This window comes from Limanda limanda, chromosome 6 (genome assembly GCF_963576545.1).
Source record: "Limanda limanda chromosome 6, fLimLim1.1, whole genome shotgun sequence".
Taxonomy (NCBI): domain Eukaryota; kingdom Metazoa; phylum Chordata; class Actinopteri; order Pleuronectiformes; family Pleuronectidae; genus Limanda; species Limanda limanda.
In genome coordinates, this window is record NC_083641.1 from 23,776,472 (window position 1) to 23,788,695 (window position 12,224).

The following is a 12,224-nucleotide window of genomic DNA, read 5'->3' on the forward strand; positions in this document are numbered from 1 at the left end:
CAGATCCTGGCTGTCTGGAGCAGAGATGCAGATATCACAGGCGTGGTCGGAGATGTTATGGAAACAGATGCAGGAGCTGTTCTCCCCGGCCGGTCCACACCTCCACCGGTTCTCACACTGTCCATAGAGACAGCCCCTCCTGGAAGTGTCCTCTTCAGAGCAGGGTGAGGGGAGGCAGACCCCAGGAGACATGCAGCTGGACTGCATGAGGGTCCAGCTCGGCCAGATGTCCACCATCGCACTGCGTCCACTGACAGGCAGAGTGTGACCGCTCACACTAACATACTGCACACATCCAGTGAACCCTGCTGCCCCAAAAAAGAAAAAATAGTCATTCAAGAATTATTGCTATAATTTATACTTTTGCTATCATGACTATTATGATGTGGTGACCCTGCTAACGCTTTAAAAAGTACAGTAGCCTCAGTAAATGTCACCTGACTGCTGGAACTTTGAATGAAGCGACAGATCAGCACCGAGAACGATCTTCTCCACCCGGACAGGACTGAGATCAACACTCTGGTCGGTGATGTTCCAGACTGGTTTCCCATCCAGGGCGAGAAACGGGATCTGTCCTCTGCCGAACAAGGACACGACATGCCAGATCCCGTCGGCCGCCGGGGAGTCCACGGTGAAATCTGACTTCTGGCCTGACACTGCGTCTTCAGATTGGTACACGAGCCTCCTGTCTTTAATCTGAATGAAAGAGAAACAATCAAACAGTCACATGTCCCAAGAATAAGACGATTACATATCTAAATGTATTTCAAACCAACCTTCAGCACGATGTATCCCATCTGTCCCACAACAGACATCAACACTCCATTGTTCCTGGTCTTAAACTTGATGTTAATCCCTGTTTGGTTTGTGTCGTTTCCCTCTTTCTTTTCATCAAGCAGCTGTTTGAGCAGAAAGTCTCTCTTGAATTTCTCCTTGATGACATATTCCATGTAGTCATTCCCCGTGAATCGCAATACGACTTCCTCTGACGATTCTGTTCATTAAAGGGGAAAGAACATATTGACTTAAAAACGAAATAAAAGTCAGTTATTATGAAGGTATTTAATTTGTTTAGATTCTTATCCAACATTCGAGTCATGCAGAACCATCGACTACTGTATATCCATAACTATATTGACTGGTGCCCCCCCCCCCCCCCCTCCCCTACATAAAGCTCAAAGGATATGTGCTGTTCATAATGGATGGATTAAAGTGATTAGAACTTTTGTTGTGTATTGTAATTTTTTGTTTTTACCTTTTGCACATTTGCGTCCAATAAACGGGCTCCTGCACTCACAGAGATAGTCCGACCAGAGATCGTGGCACACCCCCCTATTTTGACATGGGTCACTGTGACATGGGGACACCGCTGCTCGAGGACATCTTCAATAAATACAAGATACAAGACGTACACAAATAAGAGATTTACGGAATTTTCTGTACAGAGATTTCTAAATAGTGAGGTACTTGAGAATGTACGTGTTTTAACTTACTTATCAAGAATGTTATATGTTGCTAGGGCCATTCCAGCTCTGAGCAGGAAACCGTTAACGTGAATGTTTCGAATACATCCCACAAAGTCGTGGGTTTTTATCTGAGAAGGATGTTGCAGAATAAAATCAACAGTCCTCAGGCCTCCAAATGTCACATTACTGCCGCCGACATCCAATGTCCTGGTTTGATGTAAAGACACATAGAGGTCGTTAAATACATATAAAACACACTGTGAACAACAGAACCCTGTGAATTATGGAGAAGTAGTTTCACTGCTACCTCTCTGAGCTAATGCCATCGCTCTGGGAAAAACAAAACCCATTGTTGTCGACATCTGTGCAGTTGTCCACATGCAAAGAGCCCATCTGTTCAAAAACAAACACATGGTCACATCAGTCTACAGACTCACTTCTCGAACTAATAACTTAAAAACACTTTCTCATTGACTTTGTGTTGAAGTGCCGGCGTGTTTTTTCCGACTCACATTTCCGATCCTTCTGGCTGCGACACTGTGAAAATGTCCATCTGCCACTTGCTTGTGTGTGTGCAGTCTCACGGGCCCTGAGCCCAGGTCATAGGAGAGATGAAGGGTCCCGTCTACTATCTCCAGTGCAAAGAACTCCCTGTTGGAGGCTCCTCCGGGGTTGTAGAGCAGCAGGGAGTCGCTCTGCACTGTCGCAAACTCCAGAGAGATTAAATTAGTCCTGCGGTCTAATGAGGGAAACTCCATAAAGGACAGATCCTCGAAGCCGTAGCTGTGCTCCTCACAGTGGACTCCATTAACTCCTAAAATAGAGATGAAGATTATTATTTTATAAATGATTTACTTTCTTACGTAAGAAGATTCAAACCACTCTCATATTCAGTCATTTGATATATTAAATTATAGTTTGCTGTTTTACAAGGGGGTTTTGTGCCAGAGAATTTCTTGGCTCGGGGCTTTAAGCCGGTTCCAAGAAATAGTCACGTCTCTGCCAAGGAGGTTATGTTTTCACCCCCGTATGTTTGTTTGTTGGTTGATTTGTATGCCTGTAAGCAAGATCTTGCAAAAAACTACCAGACAGATTAACGGGAAACTTGGTGGAAGGATGTTGTATGAGTCAGGGTCACTTTCTTTAATTTCTTTTTTCCATTCTAACCATTTCCCCCCCCACACAAATTCCTCATGGATCTGTACAGATGAAACCTGCCATGTGGTTTGTGGGGGCTTGTGATTTGGTGCAGCTTGATTGAATTTAAGTCGACTGTCGGTTCTTGGCAGGAGGTTTACACTCAACTATTCGCAAACTGTCAGATAAAACAAATGCACACGATTTGTTGAGCAATGCGCTTTAAAATTAGTCATATTTTGTTATCTCAGGACAGTTCCAAGGCCCATTTACCGACGTCATGCTAAACTTAACTAACTAACAGCTGTCTTTAGCCTTATACATACGAGTGGCATCTTCTCATCTAAATGTCTGCAAGAGAGCAAAGATATAATGTTCCCAAAATGTGAAACTTCTTTTTATGCATTTTTCTTACCAAAGGGACATTGGCAAGAGAATCCTCTCTGTGAATTGATGCAGTTGCCGTGTCGGCAGGGGGTTGATTTACAGTGGTCGATGAACTGCTCACACACTTCCCCTGAAAAAAAGCAAAAGAAGTTTAGACTTTAAAGAGATAATGGCCTGTGGAATGATGGGATTTTGAAAATATATATATATATACAGCGTCTACCTTCAAATCCAGGCGCACAGTGACAGTAATACCCATCGTCATTGGGCAAACAGGTTCCTCCGTTCTGGCACTTCAGCTTCAGGCATTCATCGACATCAGTGGAGCAGACAGAGCCAGAGAAGCCGCTCTGACAGTGGCAGTGGAAGCTTCCCGCCGTGTTCACACATGTGCCGTCGTTCTGACAGAACTTCACCTCACATTCGTCAATGTCATCTTCACACAGCGTCCCGGTGAAGCCGGCTGGACAGGTGCAGTTAAAAACCTCTGTCTGCGGCGACACGAAGATGACGCCCGGGCTCTCCAGGGCAGCGACGTCCTGGCTGATGTAGATGTTTTGGTTGCACGTGGCGCCGTTCGGACAGGGGCTGGTAAGACAGGGATCGCTGGTGATGTGAGATATCATCACATTGCTCTGAGACTCCAGTAACTTCCTGTGTCCGGCAGAGACGCCGCTCGCCACCTCCCTGCTGAGATATTCACCGTTGTAGTTTTTGACCGCAGCCAACAGAAGGATTTCACCCCCAATGGATTTAATTTCAAATACATGGGTCTTCGAGGCCTGCAGGTTAAACAGACTGTCCAGAGCTTTCACAAACCTCAGGTACTTGTTGGACAGGAACTCTTCCATCGAGGGCGATGACACGTAGAATAATACGCAGCTGTCAATGGAAGCGTTTGTGAAACCTTTGTATGTCACATAGATGCTGTTGTTGACCGGGAAGTGAAGCTGGTCTGTGGCTTCGATTGTGATGTTGAACGTGGCCTCACCTTGAAAAGGAGACGACCACAGCTCACACGTGCCGTTAGGTATCAAGAACATGTTCAGCGTCCCGCTTTTTATACCACAGATAAATGTGTTGGACTCATCCTGATCCTCGGGGTGGACGTTACCGATCAAGCCTCCCTGGAAAGAGCTGCCAAAATATTTGACCTCGATGAAGATGTTCCTGGGCAACGATGGATTATCGTTTTCGTCAAGAATCCTGATGTGGAACATGGTCGTGGTCGACAGTGCAGGAATCCCTGCATCTCTAACAGCGAGCAGAAGTCGATACGCAGGGGTTTGTTCCCGATCAGTCGGCCCCGTGGTAAATAAAACTCCATCAGGAGTCAGTGAAAAGGCATCATCAGTAGAAGGGTTTACCAGCCAGTAAGTAAAAGGTCCCTGGTTCGGTGGCAAATCAGAATCAGACGCCTTTAATCTGGCTACGATGGTGCCTCCAGGCTGATTTTCCGTCACCTGAGCCTCAGTTATTGTGAGTTGGGGAGAGTTGTCGTTAACGTCACCAACGGTCACAATGACGTTACTGGTCCCAGTGGCTGGTGGAGAGCCGTTATCAGTGGCTGTGATAGTCAGGTTATAAACCGCCCACAGTTCTCTGTCAAGCGGAGAATTTACTGAAACAACCCCGCTGAGCGGATCAACGACGAAAGAGAAATTTGTGTTTCCGTCTTCGATGCTGAAGAAGAAATGGCTCCAGTCCAAGATGGAGTCCTGATCCAGAGCAGTCACAGTCATCACAGACGTCCCGACCGGGCTGTCCTCCGTCACGTTCGCCAGATAGCGCTCAGAGGTGAACACGGGTGCATCATTAGTGTCGATAACTCTGATGTGGACCAAAGTTTCATCCACGTCTATGCCTGTAATGACACCAGCGTTCTTCGCCAGAACTTTTAATACTATTTCACTGTTGCCTTTTTTCCTCAAACTGCCAGATGTGTACATTTCTCCCGAGAGTTTGTGGATTTTAAAGCCCAGGTTTTTATTTGGGCCAAACATGAAGTAAAACACCCTACCAGCAGAACCCTGGTCGTCATCTGTGGCCGTTACTTTTCCCATCACAGTTCCCACCGGCACATTTTTAAATACCGAAAAGTTAAACTCTTTTTTTGTAAACGTAGGCATGAACTCATTGACGTCCAATATGTGAATGACAACATGAGCCAAAGTAAATAAATTGAGACTAGCCATGTTGGAGGCTTTGATCGTCACATCAAAGATCTGCTCTCGTTCATAATCAAACACGTCCAAAGTGGTGATTGTGCCATTTCTTGAGTCAATGGCAAATTTATCCACATGACCAGCAATAAGAGAATAAGATATTAGTGCATTTGGACCTGAATCAGCATCAGTGGCCTTCGTATCTAGGGCATTTGTACCAATTTCAGAGTTCTCAGGCACTGAAGTGAGATACTCAGAGGAGGAAAAGACCGGGGGATTGTCGTTCACGTCCACAACCACAACTGTAACATTCAGCCATCCTGCTTTTGTGACCCAGCCTCCATCCATGGCTTTGATTTGAAGATGATGAATAACTTCCTCTTCAAAGTCAAGCTCTCTGATGAGTGTTAGCAGCCCAGAGGCTTCTCCGACAGAGAATGGTAACAGGAGACTTTCTGGGTCAACGCAGTACACGATGGCAGCATTGACACCCTCATCCCTATCTTCTGCTTGAACCCTTCCAATTACCGATCCAACAGGCAAGTCCTCGGGGACGGAGAAAGTGGCGTCTGCCTCTGGAAAACTCGGAGAATATTGATTCCGCTCCGTGATTTCAAAAGTGATTTCAGTCTGCGACGATAAAGATGGGCTGCCCTGGTCTTCTGCCACAACTATTAAAGTGAGAAACAAATTGACGCTCTCTGTCAAACTTCTCTTCAACTTCACTTTCCCACTGTTCGCTTGGATCCAGAAGAAATCCGATGCATTACCTCCAATCAGAGCATACAGAACATAAGCACTGGTATTACTGACGTCCACATCTAGTGCTGTGAACTGGACTACCTCAGTTCCGACAGCCACGTGGTACGGGATCGCAACCAGAGGCTGATGCGGCAGGAATATCGGCGGGTAGTGGTTATAAGGCTCTAATCTAACAGTGACAGTGGCGTTACTGTGCAGGGGATCGCTGCCGCAATCAACAGCCGTAACTGTAAATTGGTAGATTTCAAAAGCAGACTTCTGTAACGCCAATGGCTGCTTCGTATAGATTTCACCGGAGGTAGCGTTAACCCAGAAGTTCTCATTTGGAGGTTCAATGACATATAAAATGTTACCATTCTCCCCGACATCCTCGTCTGTGGCAAGAACCTGCGTAACAAACACCTCTTTATCTTTGGTTTCCTGGAGGAAATTGTAGTAAAAAGGATCGGAAAATACTGGTCTATTGTCGTTAGCATCTGTTATGACTATAGTGACATCCGTGCTTATGCTCCACGCGGAATCATTTGCATTAACTTTCAGGACATAATTATCCTGCGTCTCCCTGTCCAAGGGTCTATCAACTGTGATGCAGCCGGTGGAAAACTCAATACTGAACGGCAGATCTTCACTTTGATCCGTTATGGAGTAATTAACAACTGCATTGGAGCCCCAGTCATCATCAGTGGAGGTGATTTGTAGGATTGTGTGTCCAACAGGGGCGTCCTCGGGTACCTGCGTGAGGAAAACCCGTGAGAAACGAGGTGCGTTGTCATTTCTGTCCAAAACAACGATGATGACCGTTGCTCTGTCTTTGGGGAAATGATTTTCCAGCTCGGAAGCTTCAACTGTCAAGTTAAATTCAGGGATTGTTTCTCTGTCCAAACTTGCAGTGGTGCTCAACAAGCCACTTTCAGGCTCTATTGTGAAAAAGTCCTCAGTGTTTCCCTCGGTTATGTTGTACCGCACGGTGCCATCACCAATAGAGTCGGCATCGATGGCCAGAACGTCACAAACCCAGGTTGGCGGGGAATTCTCGAAGACCTCACACCTGTACTCTGCTTGAGTGAACTGTGGGAAGTTGTCATTGACGTCGCTGATGTTTACGTGAATCTCTGCAAATGATGAGAAAGGAGGCGAGCCGGAGTCTCTGGCTTCTACCAACAAAGTAAACTCCTTTTTGTTCTCGTAATCCAGAAAGTTCTCCACCGTCAGCGCTCCAGTTAATTGCTCCACATGAAACACGTCTTCAAAGTTTCCAGATGCCAGATAGAAAGAGACGGGCTCCGCTCTGCCGCTCACAGCAGAGAGCAGAGCCACGAAGGTTCCCACCGGCTCGTCTTCAGAGAGGGACGAGCTCAGAACATCCACATTCATCTCCGGGAACTCAGAGATGTTTTGAAACCTGATACTCACGGTTGCGGTGTCAAATTTAGGATTTTCTCCTGCGTCTTCCACGTGTATGTTGACAATAACGTCTTCTGTTCTCTGGAGAGCTCTTGAAGTGAACAAGGTGCCGCTGTGTGTATCAATGGAAAACAGATCTGAACTCGGTCCATATAATGAATAATGCAGTTCTGCGTTCATATCAGTATCGTCGTCCGTTGCTTTCACTGCGCAAACAACCGAGCCTGCAAGACAGAAAACACACATAGACCCTCAGTCTTATTCAAAAACCTAGAATTTATAAATAAGTGGATGTCTTATCTCTCACCTGGAGCCATTTCGGTGGGCACATGGGCCACATAGGGGCTGTTCATAAACTTGGGCCAGTGGTCGTTGATGTCTCCAACGAGCACAGTGACGAGCACTGAGCCGGACAGAGGCTGAGTGGGATGTTTATCGCTGCTCATCACTGTAAACCTGTAAATGGCGACTGTCTCTCGGTCCAGGACGTCGGTTGTAAGCAGCTCTCCAGATGTTTCCTCAACGGCAAAAGGTACATCAGGGTTATCCATGAAATACCTGAAGGAAAATACAACAAACTGTCTGTGTGTATCGCACTTAAATATAAGTAATGCAAATAATTCAGCAACATAGGTGCTACTGTACAAAAGAAACATGGCATTACAAAAATAGAAACCCAGACCACGGAAAGTAAACTGTTTAATAATTACAACTTATTCACAGTTTCAAATTGGGAATTTAAAGTCTTTGGTTTACCTTATTTCTCCATTGACTCCCTCATCAATGTCAGATGCCATCATCATAGCAAACACTGTGCCGGGGGGACTGTCCTCATACACAATGGTGTTGTACACTTCCTCACTGAACTCTGGGTGGTTGTCGTTGACGTCATCCACTATGACGTGTACGGTGAGAGTTCCTGTTAGCGGCGGCAGTCCTTCAAATGACAAGGTGATATTCATTATTGAAATGACTATTCAGTCACAGGATAATAATCGCCGTACAAAATTAGCCTAAATCTTAATTTAAACTTAAATTACCTGAATCAACAGCAATGATGGTGATGACATATAGTGATTCTCTCTCTCGGTCCAGGCTGTGTAGAATTTGAAAAGTGCCATTGAGAGTGATGGAGAACAAACCATCACTGTTTCCACTCTGTAAGAAATAGGTGAGCTGACTGTTGAGCCCTAAATCTTCATCCAAAGCCGAAAGCTGCTCCAAAAAACACACACAAAAGTTTAGTAATTAACACGAAAACATTCACGTTATTCACTTGACTCATAGATGAGACCCACGAGCACCTGATGTGTGAGCTGAGCCGGGTCGTCCTCATTCTCCAAGACATGTAGGACCAGTGTTTCTGGAGAAAACCGGGGAGCAAAGTCATTGATGTCCAACACTGTGACACTGAGAGCAGCAGTGGCATATCTGGGTGTGTTACCCTGATCCACAACTGTTATGATTAAGTTGTAGTTTGAGTCCTTCTCTCTGTCCAGTTTGCCCATGACTGTCACGACCCCTCGGACCGCGTCCACCACAAACGGACTCGCCTGCGTCAGCCCGTACCGCACTTGTCCGTTTGGCCCGATGTCTCGATCGTGAGCCTGAACCTGAAACAAGCTGGTTCCTCTGGGGATATCTTCTCTCACTGTCAGACTGTACGAACTCTGCGAGAACTCAGGGTCGTTGTCGTTTGCGTCGTCAACGTGCACAGTGAGATTCATGGTGGTTGCCATGCTGGGCGAGCCTCGGTCAGCAGCTGCTATAGTAATGGTCAGAGTATCTACCTGTTCTCTATCTAAGGTCTCCTCCAGGGAGATTTCCCCACTTGTGGTATTGATGCTAAACATTCCACTGGAGTTGTTGTTTAAATAATATAAAACTTCCCCGTTGGATCCAGCATCTCCATCCTCAGCATGTGCAGTCGTCACCACAGAGTGACGAGCGGCGTCCTCTGGTACACGGACACTTGGGCCTGACACAAACAGAGGAGCGTTGTCATTGACGTCCTGAACCACCACGATCACGTGTGCTGTGCTGGTGAGCTGCAGAGACTCGGGCTGGACATTGTCACTCGCCGTCACAGTCACATTGTAGGAGGATTGTCTCTCTCTGTCCAACTCCTTGTTCAGGCATAGGCTTCCAGCTGAGGTCATGAAAAACGCTGTCTCTTCATCTCCATCCAGTACCTTTAGTGTCAACTCTCCGTTGTCATCTGGCAGAGAGGAAAAGATCATGAAGGACCTTATTACAAATTGAACTGAATCACCAGACTTAACTTCCACCGCTATGCTGACGACACACAAGTTTATCTCGGCACCAAACCATCCACTCAACTCCTCCACACTCTCTTGTCAACTGCCTGCATGATATAAAAACACGTCATAAAACCTGCTCAAGTTAATGTCATTAGAATCGTTAATGTCTTATTTTGACTAATGTGTGAATAATGATTCTGCAATTTTACCCTCGTAACTCAGAAGGACACATTGGACATGCACAATGAGCTTAGAGGTCAATTTAATTAACTGTGGGATTCTCTCTATTATCTCTATTATTTCTATTGCTGTGACCAATTGAAACATGTGGATGAAGCTGATGCTTCGTACAGAAAGTACATCACTTTCATTGAAGGAACAATTGCTGTCACACGTGCCTATATGGTCTTATTAGCTTTGGCCGAACTGTGAAATGTGGATCTGACCCTAATTGCTTGCATTACACCCATAAATCCCTCATAGGAGGATATCGGAACGAAGCATAAAGGAGAAATTCCTGTGTTTTCAGTATGTCAGCACTGGTTTAAAGTATGAATAGACTTCCTCGAGCTCTTCTTATATTCTAAAAAATAAAAGGTTTATTCCTCTATATAGAGAATTATTTCAGCACACTAAAACACACAGATGCTTGATGTACGAGATGCAAAGCCAGTTTTATGGTGATGTCCTATAGGGGCCTGTATGTTTTTGTAAATGTGATCAACTGAATATTTAAAAACCTACAAACTAAAGACAGTCCCACGAACTTTTCCCAGTGCACTTACCATCATCTTTATCCGACACATCCAAGGACAGGAAGCATGCTCCAACCCGTGTGTCTTCCAGCAGTGACGCAGAGAAGGCATCCTGACTGAAAACAGGGGGGTTGTCGTTCACGTTCAACACATTGAAGTACACCCTGACACTGGATACCTGTGAATCCCCCTGCTGCACCGCCACTGTGAGAACGTAGATACTCTGTGCCTCGAAATCCAGGCTGCGGGATAATAGGAAGTCCCCTGAGAGGAGGCTGAGGAGGAACAGGTTCTCTCCGTCATCCTCCTGCACTGAATACGTGATAGGCGTGGGACTTCCAAACACTGTTTCCAACTTTCCCACAACTGTTCCTGTCAGCACATTGGATAAGACACAACTACATGGTGAAAACATGTAGAAACATTATCAAACACACACAGACCTTCACAATAGTCAAAATGAGGATAGGGCTGATCTTGAATTACAAGTCAAATAGCAATATTTCAAAAGCTATAATTCAATACTCAAAATGAAGCATTGTCATCAAACATTACTATGTATTTTGGCCTAATTGACATGATGAAGGCTTCTCTGAACAGGCAACTGACCTGGTACTGTGTCTTCTTTCACTTCAAATGAATAAACACCTCTGGAGGAAGCCGCCTGTGTCCTCCATCGGTTATCAGAGTGTGAGCTGACTGCTTCTTTCTGGGGCACAACATCAACAGATGAGAAGGGAAACTGCCTTAAGACTAAATCTGCAAACTGCGTCTCACTGCTCGTGTTCACTGAGTTTCCAGTCGAGGGTCCATGAGAGGAAGCAATATTAAACACCTGAGGGACCAAAGAAACAGGCAAGAAATGCATCTTTTCAATCCTCGTAATGCACTTTAACCTCACAAATGACATTAAATTAGACAGGGATTGATACAAATCCAATCACTGCTGAAACATATGAACCAACCGACCAACTCACCGAAAAAGGAAACAGTAAAATCAAAACTTTTCTCTGTTGTCCAGTAGATTCCATTATGAGGTTTACTTCCAAAGTGCTTTGGTCACAATCACACAGGAGAGAAATAAAAAAGCTCCGAGCAAAGACCAAACAGACATGGCATTGAGGAGCGAAGTCCTGGAAACTGCAGAACCTTACCTCCACGCACGAGCAACAAACGGAAAACTATAAAAGCTGTATCCATAGGGACCACTCAGCCTCTTTAGCTTGTAATCCTGACTGACACGCCCCCTTTGACATCACTCCATGCAAATCCTGCACCCAAAAACATGTTCTTTTGAGAACTCCAAAATGCACCAGATGCAAAGTTGTTCTTGAACATAGTATTATTAAGCCCCATAATCGATCAATTAATCATTTCAATTAAAACTGCACTAGTTTTCTTTATAAAAATCTGCCCAAATTCTATAGAAAGTAACAAAAGGGCAAAACATAACTTACAAAGCTTTTGCTGAATCAGTTTGTTTTATATTCTCTTCATGGATTTTGCTAGTGAGGTCCTCAGTGTTGAGACGAAACAAACTCTTTGAGCAGTCGCCTGCAGTCGGGCAGATGACAGGGAGCCTTTCTCACTGCGTGTCAGACGGAGGATTCGTTCAGAGACTGAAAAGCATTTGTTCAATGACTGAAGAGAGAGGAAAGAGAAAACTGCAGCCCTGGATCACAAGTCTCATAAGAGAGCTGACAGTGTTGAAACTGAATTAACAAGTTGACTTGGCAGGACACATGGCTAACATTTCAGATGTATTCTAATAAGTCCATCTTTGTTATCCACAATATAATCAATTATAGGATATGGTTAATGCTAACAGCTATGCTACGTAGGGGATCAGACCACCATCATTACTGCTGGTTTCTGTGTGAAACGAGA